Source organism: Haliaeetus leucocephalus, unplaced genomic scaffold (assembly GCF_000737465.1).
Source record: "Haliaeetus leucocephalus isolate CR32 unplaced genomic scaffold, Haliaeetus_leucocephalus-4.0 Scaffold195, whole genome shotgun sequence".
NCBI lineage: Eukaryota > Metazoa > Chordata > Aves > Accipitriformes > Accipitridae > Haliaeetus > Haliaeetus leucocephalus.
In genome coordinates this window covers 227,784-243,195 of record NW_010972631.1, presented here as the reverse complement: position 1 = coordinate 243,195, position 15,412 = coordinate 227,784, and positions in this window count along the sequence as shown.

Here is a 15,412-nt window from a genome sequence, read left to right as displayed (position 1 = left end):
TAGCATAACAGGGACAGTAGAGAGGTGTGTAACTCTCGCTGCGTAGAGCTGTTTGTCCATCAAACAGCAAGAAGGTCTGATAGAGGTGTTACCAAGGGATTATTTCCAGAATACCTGTTAAGGGAATTGTGACTAGGGATGTGTAGACACAGAAATACCTGATACCTGTCAGAGTTGCTAAAAATGGTCTTGTTATTGTCAGGTTGCACAATGGTTTAATTCCCCATGAAAGTCTGGGTGACAGATTTGCTACTCAAGTGAATAAAGTGACAAATACTACCAGGGCTAGTAATAAATGAATTTGCCTTTTGGACAGTAATCTTTCATGCTAGCTCATATGCCAGTGCTTAAGGCAAACTATTTAAAACACACTTCACCTAGTATGAATCTGGCAACAACACACAAGTAAGAAAAATGAATCACAAGCTTTTCTTTTTGACATATGTCTCTCTCTCCCTCATCTAGAAGCCATTTAACAGGCCATGTCATCAGGAGTAAGAGCAATTCTATGCAGTAGATCAGTTTTCTAAATAATAAGTCATCCAAACAAAGATAAAACAGTCTATGTGTATATATAATATATGTACATGTATTATTTTCAGAGGAGATGTTTGTGATTTTTATATATATGTGTGTTAGGGTGTGTCTGTGTGTTTGTCTAGCATGCCTTAATATTTGAATATAGATATATTTGACATATTAGTTTAATATAAAATGACTTTGCATATATACTTTAATAACTGCTGAAATTGATTACTTTTTGCAATTCTCTGAACTTTACAGACAAGTCAAAGCTAGGTTTTGTTATAGTAATGCTATTGTGTGGATTTAAACATCTAACATCATCTGCTTGGGGTCCTGAGGTAGCAGAATTCAGTGCCTCTCCACTAGAGTCCCCAGCCACATTCTGTCAGCTAAAGTTCTGGTGTGAGGAATTTAGAATTAAGACAATTCTCTGTGCTTTGAAAAGTGGAATATCATGATGGAACTGGAGTGTCTTATTTGTTAAATCATAGTGTCAATCGCTGGTAAACAGAATAGGTTACTCTCAAGAGGCTGTACAGTGACCTCTTTTCTGTGAGGAACATTGGTGGGAGAAAAGGAGAATAGACTGAGCAACAGTTACACCAAAAGAAGAAGAAACTTGGTAGCATATAGCTGGCAAAGGGAAAAGTAGTGTTTGGTTTTTTTTCTGTAATACTTAAGTACTTAAAGATATAATGAAAGCTTGATGAGATTTCCAAAACCTAAAACAAATTTGAAAATCCCATTGGGTTTTGAAATTACAGTATTGGATATACTGATCTGTTTGGGTAGGTCAGATGAATTACACTGAACATTTTTGCAATCTAGACTTGTATCTGAATGTAGTATCTTGACTCTAGCTCATCCCCAATGAAGGGAAAACCTTAGAAATTATCACTAAACAGAATATTTTGTGTCTCTTGATACTAAAAAAAAAAGTAATATGGGAGGGGAAACAAACAATCATCAGTATCTTCTTAGAACTATTTTCCATAGTTCATTTCTTTATCAGTCTTTGTGGTCTTCATTTTCTGGCCTGATTCTTCTTTATTTCCATTCTCTCTTTTATCTTTCTCCTCCATTTTATTTAAGTCTCTTCTCCACTGCTCATTCAAGTAGCCAGATCTTTCTTCCACATACTGTTTTTTCCTCAAGTGGTTATTTTGTTGTCAAAGCTCTTATTCTACCCCACACCATTCCTGAAATAAACACAGTCATTCCCTACTAGATTATGCCACTACTGGTCCTGAGAGGGAGAAAATCATCTGTACAATATATGCTTACCACATCATGGCATGCACAGCCGATGTTATAAGAGTATGAGGATTCATCCATCCCCAAAAGAAAGAGAGGAGAAAAAGACCAAGAAAGAAATTTTATCTTCCTAATAAGTAGTCATTAAGAAATCATTTTAAGACTCTACTAATAATTTCCCAGTGGCTGGTTGTGTGGAGAAAAAACCAAGCAAAAATCGTGTTTCGTACAGAATACCAAGTAATTCTATACGACAATGTAAATCAAGAACTTGGGGTGCTAGAAGAGTACAAATTAAAGCTCACTCAGCCATTATGTTATCTCAGTCAAAAAGTTCTAGAGGTTCTTAAATAAAATTGCTAATTTACTTTTTTGTTTCCAGTGTTTGTGGAAGCACGGTACAGCTGAAATATAGTCTTGATGTTTCACAAAAGTGCATATGCAAAGTAAGGCTGTATAAGCACTTCCACTTAATATTTCACAAACTTGGGAACAACTGCTCCTTACAAGATTGCAAAGGACGTTAAGAGTCTATAGGGCATGAAGAGTCAGTCTGACTGTCCAACACTGCATAACGTCAGGCACCCTATCACTCTCCACTGACAGTTTGCAGAATGCAGGTTCCTAATTTCCTATGCTTCTAATTGTCTAAAATTGACAACGTGAATATTATGTTCTCCTTCCTTTACTCTTCACCTGATTTTACTATGATCATGATAAAAAAGGAATTAATTAGAAGCACAGTCTTTGGGTGATTGCACATGGCATTTCATATGCAAAATAAATTGCTTTGTGAATTGTAACATATGCTATTAAGCACTACTATTTTAGGTGTGCATTGTACAGGGTAGAGTGCACAGAACTGCATTTAAAAAATATTTTCCCTTTAAGAAGGTATGTATCTACTGCAGCAAACAGAAAATACTTATGCTTTCCAATACACTGTTTTATCCATCTTGTATATTATATAAACATTAGAGTTACCGATTGCTCATTCTGTTCCTTTATATTGCTTTATTTTAAAAGAATGAAATTGGTAAGGTGACAGGCTTAAGGTACTGCAGGACAGCAAAATGGCATCTGTAGGACATGGTCCACTACTTTGAAACTATCTTGAGTTAGACTATTGCCTATCAGTAGAGTACCAAATAACATACTGTCTCAGTAAGAAATGCAATGCGTGCTCTTAGATCTTGCTTCACAGGAAATGATAGCAATGATTATAAAGCAGATTTTCTCATCCTAGTAGAATCTTAGAAACTCCTATTACATGGAATTCCAACTTCATAGCGTCTCCAGCTCTGATGCATTATGTTTCTGAGTTCCTATGACTGCTTTTGTGAAACTGTTAAATATGAAGTAATGAAATAGTGTGCAGCCATATTTATAATGAATAACACTGGCAAAGCAGTCATGAGCAGCTGCTGTTTTATAAAAGGTCTTTTTGATGTTTTTAAATTTTTTTTTCTATTTTTGCCTGTTGAACTGTCTGTAACCAACAGAGTGGAAAATAACTCTCTGAAAGCTTAGATTTAGAAAAAGAATCTGTAAGGCTTCTATAAAGTATAAGAACTTGCAAACAACATTATTTTAGAAAAAGTGTTCTAGACTCCTGGAAGATGATGAAATTCCTAGATTGGTTTGCCAGATACTAAACTTTCTGAGAGAATATCTTTTTCATTTAGATGCTCAGCCTGTTCTCTGAATATGTAGCATACCTAAATTATACAAAACACATCACTGTTCCTGACTTAGAATGGAATCTGTTTCTTTAGTCAAGTCAGTATGCTTGCAGTAGCAATCTTCCTTCATACATTTCCTGCATGAAAAATGGTTTGTTCTGATCTATTGTTCTTCAATTTCCATTTGTATCTGTCATTCTATAATCTATGTAAGAAAATTCTCTAGTAGAATTCTTTGTGGTATTTAAAGATTTTATACTTGTCAATTTTAATCTTTTCCTCTTTTCTATTTCATGGAATGAGGAGGTAGGTAATTTTTTTATTCTCGTTTCTTTCCTTCTAATCGAAGGATTTGTAAACTTGCAGCCTCACAGTGTTCAAACTGAAGTTTTTCTTGGTAAAGGTTACAAATAATTTCACTCACAGATGTCTGTCTTTGCTGTCAATATCTTTGATACAGAACCTTGGCTGGATAGGAAAATGGCTAAGTTTGCTTATAAAGCAAAGAACAGTATTTCTCGAAGTTTTTAAGAAGAAAATGCCAAACTTTTCTAAAGCTATTTCATTAAATCTGTACACGTTTAGAAAAGAACTTTGTCACTGTTTGCCTCCAAAAATACCTTTTTGTCCATATGGTATGAGTCACAGATCAATAAACTTTACTGTTAAATATAAACAGCAGTTTTATCCAATTGTCTGGCCTGGAAATTTATAGGAAGCAATTTATCCCAACTATCTTAACACAGTCAGATGAATCTCCTGGAATTACCCCTATCCTTTCTGTGGACTAGTGAGGAAGAAATGCTAACCCAGTCACCTAACTTTTCAGTTGTATAAACCAAGTCGAAATGACTCCTACTCAATACATTTCATGGTGAGACAGGGAAGAAAGAATCATCCTAAGGAATTTGGTCTCTAATAATTCTGTTGAAGATGTCATTGTGCCTATGATCCATGATTATCACAGGCTTTTTCCATGAGCAAGAAATGAACTGAGAATGCTTATTCGATGGGAATAATGCAATAATATGAAGGACACTGTGTACTAATAAAAAGAGGTGTTATTCTACATGTACAAATATTTTTTCTTTATCCAAGACACTGATAATGAAAAAGAGATTTGCAGGTAAGTAAAAATGTCATTTACACCCACATTAAATCTCCCTCATACTTCCACAGCAATGTAAAGGCTCTTAGTGCAAATGAGGAGTAAGCTCCAAAGAGCTTTTCATCTAATGATTGTGAAGTGAATCATACTGCCTTGCTACTACTGCCATTAACAATGAGAAGTCAGAAGGAACTGTGGGAGAATCGACAGTTTTGTAACTCAGGACATAAGCACTGAGCAATGGGCACCTGAAAACTGAGGCGAGTGCTTAGATGACACCCTGAAGTAGCACGAGATACCAGTGATGATAAGGCGTTAGCAGCCCTAATTTCTACCTGCCAGCACTCCCGAGCACCTCTGTACCAGACTGCCCAACTACTGAAAAAAGGCATTGGAAAAATCTTTTCTAATAAATCAGAAACCGACTGAAAGCATACTAGGTCCTCTGCAATTTTTCTTAAAACCTCCGAATCCTTGGAAGGTTATATCTTACACATGAGATTTGAAGCACCATCATCCAGTATTTCCTTACATGTTAAGTTGCCTAAAGATTGTGTTGCATTAAGTGTTTGATCTGGAGTTTTCCTTACCAGGAAGCTTGGAATTTGATAGGCTAAAAAAAGAGCAAAAAAAGATAAAATGTGAAGGCTGCACAAGGAAAGAAGATGGGGCAGAGGCGAAGGCATGAGACAAAGCCTGGGCAAGAAGTTTTTGTGGTGGGACAGAAGAGATTTCAACAGGCTGCCCAGAGCCTGGGAGGTCTGTGCCAATGTACTCTTTGGGTGATAATAAGTTACTTGCAGCAAGCTTTTCATTCCTCTATCATTAGCTGCCTCGTCTAGATCTGTGCAAGCACCTCTATAAAGGGAACTAGAAAGTCAGCTTGTACCTGTCCTAAAACCACATGGGCTCACACTTATTTCATTCCTAATGCTCTAAAATCCACTAGTTTATTTGAGAAACAATAATAATAGATGTATGAATGCAAAGTAGGACTGGTGATTAAAGATTATTTTAGCCATGGTTTCATGTCATAACTGGTCCTATAGAAACTGGAGGTCTCTTAGGGCTGAAAGATTCTGTCAGTATTTGTTAAACCAATTGATTGTTTTCCTCTGACATGAAGAAGGGAAGGCTACTTTATTTAAAGCTTTTTTTCTGGGTTATTTTGTTTGTTTGTTTTGCTTTGGTTTGGTGTTTTGTTTTGTTTTTTTTCCTGAGAAGATTAAAGGGCTCTGCAAAACAGGAAATAAAAAGCAAACAAATGTTGCAGTTACATGCCCTCCCTGGACACAATGAGAGAAGTGAATTAGGTGGCTCTATGGCTGACAAAAGGGAAGGAAGGGGTGAAAAATTCTTGTGGTTGAGGGATCTCTTTGGATATTTGTATGTGAACTTCCAGTAAGCAATGGAGGGTGCCAGGGAATGAGGCAACTTTCTTATATAAAAATCTTAAAAATTAATTTTAGTTGCCTTAAATAGTAATGGTAAAGTGAGCCACAGAAGATGGTGGGAGAAGGTATATGTCACAGGGGATGGAAGATAGAGTAAGAGAGGTTCATCAATTTTCTGTCATGTGATTAAAGTTACAGTAACCATCTTGCAGTTAAATTGTCATGATCTGGGGACATAGGCTATGTTTGATTTCTCTCTCCAGGCTTCCTAGAAGTTGTACATTTCATGAATTTGAAAACAGAACTCCACCTCCAGCAAAGTGTTAGGAAAGCAATGGAGTTCTTGGAAGTTAGATACAATAATCCTTTAATCTGTTAAAAATAAAACAAACCAAGGAAATTTGATGATCACATACGTTTAATAATGCAGAGGTAGGAGTAGTCTGTGGTATCTCAAAAATGGGACTTTATGGACCTTCAGATTAGCAAATTCAGCAAATCTGAAACCTTGAAACACAGGAAATTAAATGTGTACCTGCACACCTTATCCAAACAGGAGGTAATTGCCTGAAATTCAGGAGCTAGGCTGATTTTCTGAGCTTGGTTTAAAGGAAGAAAGTGAGTGTCTGAGAGCACAAGCATTGTAATTATGGAATGTGTGTGTTTCTCTCTATCTTCTATAGGAGGTTGTACACTTTGTATAAATAACCAAGCAGCAAATACATGGACTTAATTTTCCCTCATCCTATGTGGTATATTAAGCAGGGGCCTGTATAGTCAATCTTTTCCATTGACCCAAAGAATACTTAGTTTTGAATGCAAAATAGAACAGTTCTTGTTGGGGAGCTTGGCAGTAATTCACAGAAGACGGTGCACTACATTGGTGTGTGGTCCACTTCCCTCACCCAAAGAAGAACAGCCCTTGTGCTGAAGCAAGCAGAGCAGGAATATAAATCTAAGCTCTCAACGCCCCAGATCAATGCTCTAATTTTTCTTCTCAAGTGAGAATGGTTCCCTATTATGGTGTGTGTCTGTCTTTCCTCTTTTTTTGGAGAAATCAAGAGAAGGCTTATTCCTCTAATGTCAGTATAAGGATCATATCAAAAGGTACTGAAGTACAGAGATGACTTTCTTGCCAGAGAACCCGAGTGTGATCAGGTCACTAATTATACATGTAATTCCTGCCTCTTTTTCATGCGTTTTGTTCCTGGCTTTCTTTGTAACCTCATTTAGTTAGTCTCCAAAGAGCCATTCCACAGTGGTTATGTGTGGGGACCCTCTTGTCTACAAGTCACATAGCCAAGTGACAAACCCTTATGCTCTGCACTCCAATGCATGAAATATCTCAAAGCATGTAGTCATATATTGTTTGCCCAAGATTACAAGTAAAGTTTACAGTACAGTGGAAAGCCCATTGAACTTAATCATTAGCCTAACTTTCTTTTCTTTTTATATTAATAAAAAGTAATTTTATTAAGTTAAATGTCCTGCTAAAATGCTCAGGACCCATTAAATGTTATTTTCAAATAGCAAAGTACATGCTCTTATGTTACAGAAAACAAATACATTTCAGTAATTTTGTCTTGCGAGAAAGAGTTCTTGTCTACTCCAGTCTCTATACCCGATTAGTGATCTGATCTGTATCTACTGAAGCAAATGACAATCCTTTGATTTGAGGCCAGCTGTTCAAGACTATTCCATAAAGGCTATATTCTGCCTCAAGTGTTAAGTTGAGGAAGAACAAATCTTCCCTTGTTTCTTCCTCACTGAAGAATTCCAGTTCTCCAGAGCAAGACTCATTACTCTTGGTCAGCTGCCATGGTACTCTTTCCTCGGCAAAGCTGCCAACTTTTTACTAAACAGAAACAAAGGGATGCGTTACCTATTTCTCCCACGTCTAGCCATTGATAGCTCAAATGCTAACCAAGTAGGGTACAGACTGAACGTCTTACTAATAGGCGGTGGTCAGGTGGGAGCATATATAGCATGATTACTCACTACTGTATTTTACTAGCACTTGGTTCTGTTGCGTATTTAATTTAAAGCATCTGAATTGAACTTTTGAACTCTTTGCTATGAGTACACTAGGGGTATATAATTGTGTATAAGGAATATATGCAAAGGTTTCTTTAACATGTTTTGCAAAAAAATGTACAACAGAGGATGGGAGTTAGCCCTAAAGTTCTGCAGAGTTCTCCTCAAAACCAGACTTGAACTATCCCTATGCAGAGATGCAATAGTGTAAACAGGCTTTGTGGCATTGTTTTCAAGAATACATTAGACATATTACACATGCAGTAAACATAATGCATAATGACATAAAGTCTAGTATATAAAATAACAAGTTTAAGTCAGTGATTAACTGCTCAGACACTTTATTTCTTTGAATCCATTAACAGATGCTGAATTGCATAGCAAAATATGGCCCATATAAATGTGACTTCCACAAATAAACTGAATATAATCAATGCTATTCCAAGGGCTAACAGATTCACTTAACTTGGCTAGGCTTTAAAAAGGAGCTGTGATTAGTTTTTTTCAGTAAAATTGAAACACTGCGTTATTTTATGATTCCTACTCCAATTAGATGAGGTTTGCTCTGTTCAAATTTCAGTGGGATTCTTTTGGAATTATATATGACATCCGAATTAATACTGGAAGAGTTCATCACGATTAATGTCCTTGCAACAAATGCTAAAGGGATTAATAAGGATTTCCTACTTGTTGCGAAGTGTAGAAGCCCTAGGGGCTTTGCCATTGAAGAACACTGGGGTGGCCTCATCTTGTCAGATCTTTTGGATTAGAGATATTAAATAAAAACATCTGTAAACTGCTACAAGATTTACATTTCTCCTTTCTGTTATAAATGACATTGCTAACTCTACTGCACTTCTGGGGCCCATTTAATTTAGCAGTTGCTTCAAAAAGCACTTCATAAAAAACATTTCTTGAATTAATTGTGATATTTCTAATACACTGCATTTATAAGCTACTCACCACCTGTAAACTCTTCTCCCAGTTGCCTTGTAGAGGCAAAACTAGAACATTTTATGTATCATTAAAGTGAAAATTCCAGTAGTCCTAATGCTCTGGTCTCGTCATGTAGCACTCTGCAGACATGTCAAGAGTGAAGTTTGCTGCCATTTGATTTGTGCCTTCCTTCCAGTTGTCTCTTATAAATGGGGACCAAATATCCAAGACCCAAATCTCTCACACTTAATATTGGATGGTTTTGACATTGCAGCTATTTGCGATAAAGGCTACCGAACTATAAAACTCTTTGAATGAAACTGCATATGGCTAAGCTTTGTAAGTAGTTACAACCCTTATTTCGGCAAAGGTTCAAGGTGACATCCTCATGGTATAAGCAACTGTTTAGGAAATACCTAAACCAGAGAGAAAAAAATGTCCTTAGATTTTGATGAGTTTTCTGAGACCAAATATGTAATTCCTTTTTGAAGAGAATAATATACTGATTTGTGTGTATAAATGAGGAAGAGGGAACAATAAGCTACACTTTTAAACCATTCCTATGTGGTTTGGGAGGACACCTCTTCGGAAAAGTACAATCTTATTCCAGCAGTCTCCTCTATACAGTTGTGAATTCAACATGGCTGCAAAGGATCCTTTTAGCAGGCAAAGATGATTCCTGAGTCTCTCTCCAGTGTATAGCCATGCAGAAATGAGTACCAAGTGTCTCAATCTCGGACTGAGTCTCATCCTAGCTGCCTTTTGTTTGGTATCTAATCTAGCTTGCTGGTTAAACTTCCTCTTATACATGAACAGGCAAGAATCTCCAGAGGACAGTAAATGTTGCAGATTTTAAAGATCAGTGGAATAAATAACTCTTTGGACACTTTTCTCTTTCATCAGTGATGACAGAGGGAATCTAGAGGACTTTCTTAGGCTACAGACTTAGAGGTGGTATTCAGCTACCTAAAGATATGTACCTACTGACACCTGAAATGCCCTAGGATACGAGACATGCACAACTGGAGATCAGGCAGGATATTCTGGCATATTTAGTTGTTCATCCTTTTGCAACTGAATCCCATCCTTAAATTTTAGATACCTACATTGTGATGGCATGAGTCCTACCCTGTTGTAATATAAATTATATGCAAAAGAATATTATCGCTATCAGAGCTGTTTTAAAAAGTTCTCTCATTTCAAGCCCTTGTTCGTGTCCTGCTTGAGGCACTGGTACTATGAAAGAACTAATTCTTCTCAAGGATATTTCCAAAGTCCTGTTTTTATTCATGAGTAACCTTGTTAAGAGCCTTGAAATAGCACTATTCCATTAAAAACCCTAGTATTCAATATGAATATAAAGATCTTATGGGAGAAAATCCTTAAATCGCAATGGGAAAACATGAACATCCAACCATATGAAAACAATATGGGTCAAAATATGTTCTTTTGAACTGTTCTGCACTACCATGAAAACGGGTTCAATTAACATTTCTGAACGAAGCTTTCCTGTGCTTCATTTCTGTATTTCTGTTGGCCTAGGCCTGGCTACTTCAAGATCTGCCTCAAGTTTTATGTTTCTAAGTTAAAGCTATAGTAAAAGACACTGGCACCGCTTTTACCATATAGAAATAGCAGCCTGTTGTAGTATCCTATCGATCCTAATGTGATATTACAGTTTGTATAGCAGCTCTGCACAGGACAGAGGTAAATGGTAAATCTAGTGGCCTGAACTGTTCATTCTTCCTAGGAAACTACACTTGAGATGACACAATAAATCCCTTCACAGCCCCTGGAGCCAAGAAATGAGAATTATGATATATGAAGAACAAATATGGCCTTTACAGCATTGTAAACGCACCATAAATTATATGGCTTTTAGTATGAGGTTGTATAAGGCTATAAACAGTATTTTATCTTACAGGTGTGAATGATGCCTGATATTTTGTTACCTCAGTATTTGCATGTAAATAAAATAACTTGCAAATAAAATCAGGTTTTTAAGCCATGTTGCTGGATTCTGTACAGCACAGAAGCTTTTGCATGGGGTTCAACCATCTTGAACCCATCTTATTCATGGACTGATCAGTGCAAGGATTGACTTAGTGTACAAGTTACAATAAGAGCTGGAAATCTGCATCAAATCATATATTTGGGTAAGATGTGCAGCAAAGTTCATGAGAAGAAGCCTTGAAACATAGGAGAAGAGTTATTCTGGGGAACTGGTGGAAAGATTTCAGAACCAACCCACAAAAACACAGCGTACCAGATCAATTCAGTTTTCAGGGGATAATGGGAAGTACTAGTTGATTTAGTATCCTTTACGCTAGGAATATAACATCAAGAGCTGGTAGCTGGTTCATCCATCAAGAGACTGGATTCTCTGGACTTGAATAGTAGGCAATACTTCTGCCTATGGATACTGTGGAAAAAGGGAATAGCTTGAGCAGGCAGGAGTATGGTCAGTGGTACAGGAGGTTATAAAGTGACTCAGATGCCACAAAATATTATTCAACTCTTGTTGTGTGAACTTGCAATAAATATCAGTTTGTTTTAATGTTTGGAGTCAGCATGCTGGCATATTGCAACACTTAGGTTCTGTTATATGAGCAATATTCCATCACGAACAAACAGAAATGCCACATTAAATATTTGTGTGGAGCCTTATTTTCCAGAATTGCAAATGTGTTACTGCAACTATCATGCGTGCAACTAATTTATCAACCGTCCAGGTACTGAACTCATGTAGTACAGTGCTAAGAATCTGCACAATTAACTTTTGCTTGATAAATTAAAGGATATTCAGTTGATGAAGGCAATACTTTCATTCAGAATTTCTTCCTCATATTGCAGCAGCAGTTTTGTCCTTTTTTTTTTTTTCATATATGTTCTGAATTACCTTTGCTGTTCAAATCTATGAGCTCTGCTTCTTGGGGGGAAAAAACAGCCTGCCCGGGGCAATGGAGGCATCAGCCGGTTGTTGCTACTGGCAGTTAACAGTAGTGCGTACAGCAGCATAGTGGTGTGTTACTGGCATAATACTGATTAGTATGGCACCTATACCTGTGGATGCACAGGCAGAGCCTGGAGACAAACTCACATTCAGGAACTGAAATATGAGAGCGGGAAGCTTGCAGGTTATGCATGAATAAAATACAAATTTTTTTGTGATTGTTAAAGAAAACGTTGGTAGTATGAAGAAGTAGAGAAAGAAACTACTGGACTGAAAATGTGTGTTCCTAAATAAGTGAACCATTTCATTTTAGTGGATGAGCATCTTTCCAGCCCAAATTCAGTCTCTGGAACATAACTGGATACTGACTTGATATTTTTCCTCTCCTGAAATGGGTGCTGGGTGTTCCTCGAAAGGTTCATTTGGTGACTCAGTCCCAAAACAAAGAGGCACCACACCAGCAGCACAAATATTAATCCTGTTCAGCGTTCAGCGATTTTGAGCAGTGAATACATTCACATCTGTGGTGCAAGTTTTGTTCATGAAGATAGGTCATAAAACGCTTATTGAGCTATTAGCACTTGCTCCAAGTTCAAATTAGTTCAAGAAGATGGATATTGCACTGGGGGACTTTAGTCTCCTAAAACATCATTAAAAGCACAAGCAAATGAGGAGGAAGGATAGCAGAAGAGAAGATGGTGAATGGCCATAACACTCAGGTTGGAGAGAAGAACAGGAAAGGAACTGAAGCAGAAAATTAAATGGTCTGATACTGACATTGAATAATAGCGATGGGTCACCCTGAATCTTACTGTACTGGAAATGCGCACATATTAACACCCCCAAGCTGTGATCAATTTTGTTAAAGCGTAAGGCATTTTCTCTGTCTCCATCTCTTTCTCTCCCTTTCCTTATATGAATATACATCCATAGATTAGTAAAGAAGATCTAACCGCTTCAAAGACTATTCCATAGTAAAATTCTCTTTTAAATCTTTTGGAAAATTTGGATCTTTCCTTCTCCTTTCATTAACTCCTTCTGAAAAGTTGGTCCTCCTGTGAGTCCTTCCCTCATCAGAATCTAATTATTATTGCCTTCCATTCAGGTTTGGCTGCCTGGGTCTAGCTATCAGAGGTGGCCTCATGGGAAATCAGACTTGCTGAGATATTTGTTAGCACCGCCAGTTACCTCTCTAGTGGGAGGCACTTTTTTCTGCTTTCATTAACTCTTTTTCTCTTTTCCTGCTGACCACTCTTTCAAACCCACAATCATTGTATTCCCACAGTGAGCTGAGGCAGCAAAACACCCAAGCCGTGGATTTTGAATTATAAAAATTACAGCTGGAAGAGATCAATTAGGTTTTCTTACTGCATTGCAAGATTATATCCCACACTATAGTTCTCTACTGTTTTATTCAGCCTAATTTTAAAAGCCTCACTTGATGGGGCTTCTGCACTTCTTCTAGAAGACTTTTCAACAGTTTAATATAGCTTACTGTCAATAGGATGATTTATTGTTTTCTTTTTCATCTACATATTCCTCTGCATAATGCATTTCCATGACCCTTAAGTTACATTCTTTTGAAAATATTTGAAATCAAATATTCTTCCTTGATGGTGTCTCGACTGTATGTGAGGTTTGTTGTTCAGCATAAATAATGGACATCTGCTATGGAACACATAAAACTTTCAGCCTTTTACTATTCTTTCACACATGTACCTGTTGAAAGGATACTAAGAAATGATCCTTCTAAGGGTTTTCCTACTTAAACAACTCTTAGAAAAGAAAATGTAAGGTTTCTGGAATCTAGACAATCACATCACAAAAAAAAAAAAAAAGTAGACTCTTTCTGGCTAAAATGACATTTCCTAGAGAAAACAAGTTTACTATTTTCAGCAGTTTCTTTATCTTTGTCCTCACCACATATTGTTAGTATCTGGTCTGCTGTGTCCCTGATCTGTCCATGACAAAGTCACCATTTATGTTTCCTTGGCCAGCCTACAAGTAAGTCTTCTTCACCCCCTTTCTTTTCCATCATCCACTCTCACTGACAGTGATTTCCCATCTAGAGTATCATTCACATCAGCTTCGACACTCTGGTATCTGAGGTCTTTTGTTACAGCTCAGCTACTGCTAGTAATTACCCCTTCTCCCTTCCCATATTTCACTATTGTTCCTTAAAACTTTCTGTTCTATACCTAACAAAATCACACAGATACAACTATTGATAATGCCTTTCTGACTCTCCTCCTACTGCATATCTAGTTCCCTCCATGAACACTTGTATTTCACAACTCTGTTGTCAACTTTCAATTTTTCTCCATATCACCAACTCCTTCCTTTTTTTTTTTTTTCATTTCCTATTCTCTAATGCTGTTGGTCAGTGCTGTGGTTTTTCTTCTCCCATAATGACCTTGAACTATTCTGTTCTGTCTTCATTTTCACTAGCAAAGGCTCATGTCCCAACAGTCTTCTCTTAATTACTGCAGATATAGCTCCTCCAGGTTCCTAGAGCTCTATTCATTTTTTTTTTCCAAGGCTTCTACAGTATCTATACACCTTGCCTTAGAGAACTTCTCTCATCTACATGTATTAATTTTAAACTCCTTGTTGTGCTGCTCCCAGGCCTTGCCCATGAGGTCCTGCCCAAAGCCCATCATGTACTTCCAGATTTTATTTGAATTTCCTTGTTGGAAGGACCATCTTCGCTCTCAGTCTTGCTTGCTTTATTTGTGACTGTGCACACCTGGAAAACAGAAAACTTTAAAAACCCCTTTAGTTCTCCTTTGTTTAAGCAGGGTTTTGCTTAATCTTTCCTAAGCAATTTGTCATGCCCAGTGTCATACTGCTGACTGGATTCAGTTCACAAATACAGGCATAGCTGTGATCAAGTACGCATTAGCAGGGCATCAACACAAAAGAAGGGGTGAATAGAAGAACCCGAAGAGAGTTTGTTAAGGATAACAGTTAGGCAGGTAGAAGCTATTCAGAAAAATCCTTTGAATTTAAGAAAATACTTGAATGAAGTAAGAAAATGCTTCATTCTTGCAAAATGTGCCAAAAATGTACAATTCCTGCTGCAAAAATGTCATTGCTAGTATTTAGCATGTAATTATGTTTACAGCAAAAAAGGAAGGGCTTTTGATACCTGTTTCTAAGTCAAAGCCCTAAAAAGGATGATTCCTTACTGCTTTACCTCTTGTGTGGATGTATCAAAAGCAAAAGCAGGCCTCAACTTGGTAAATCAAGCAAACCATTCAGAACTTTCATACGTTCTCCTGAAGAGTTTGACTGAAACATGCTTAAGAATGTCATTAAATCAGTACTTCAATTTGTTTTCATATAAAATGCTAACATTTTTATGTTTGTCTCAAAACACTAAGTCAGTCAAAGCAAGCCAAAAAATTAAAGGAAAACTTTTGTCAGTTGTTTTCATATTTTCTAGGCAACAATGTTTGCCTTAAAAATACTTTTCTTCAGAGAAAGAAATGGTTTTAATCAAAAACACTTTCAGCTATGACTAAAC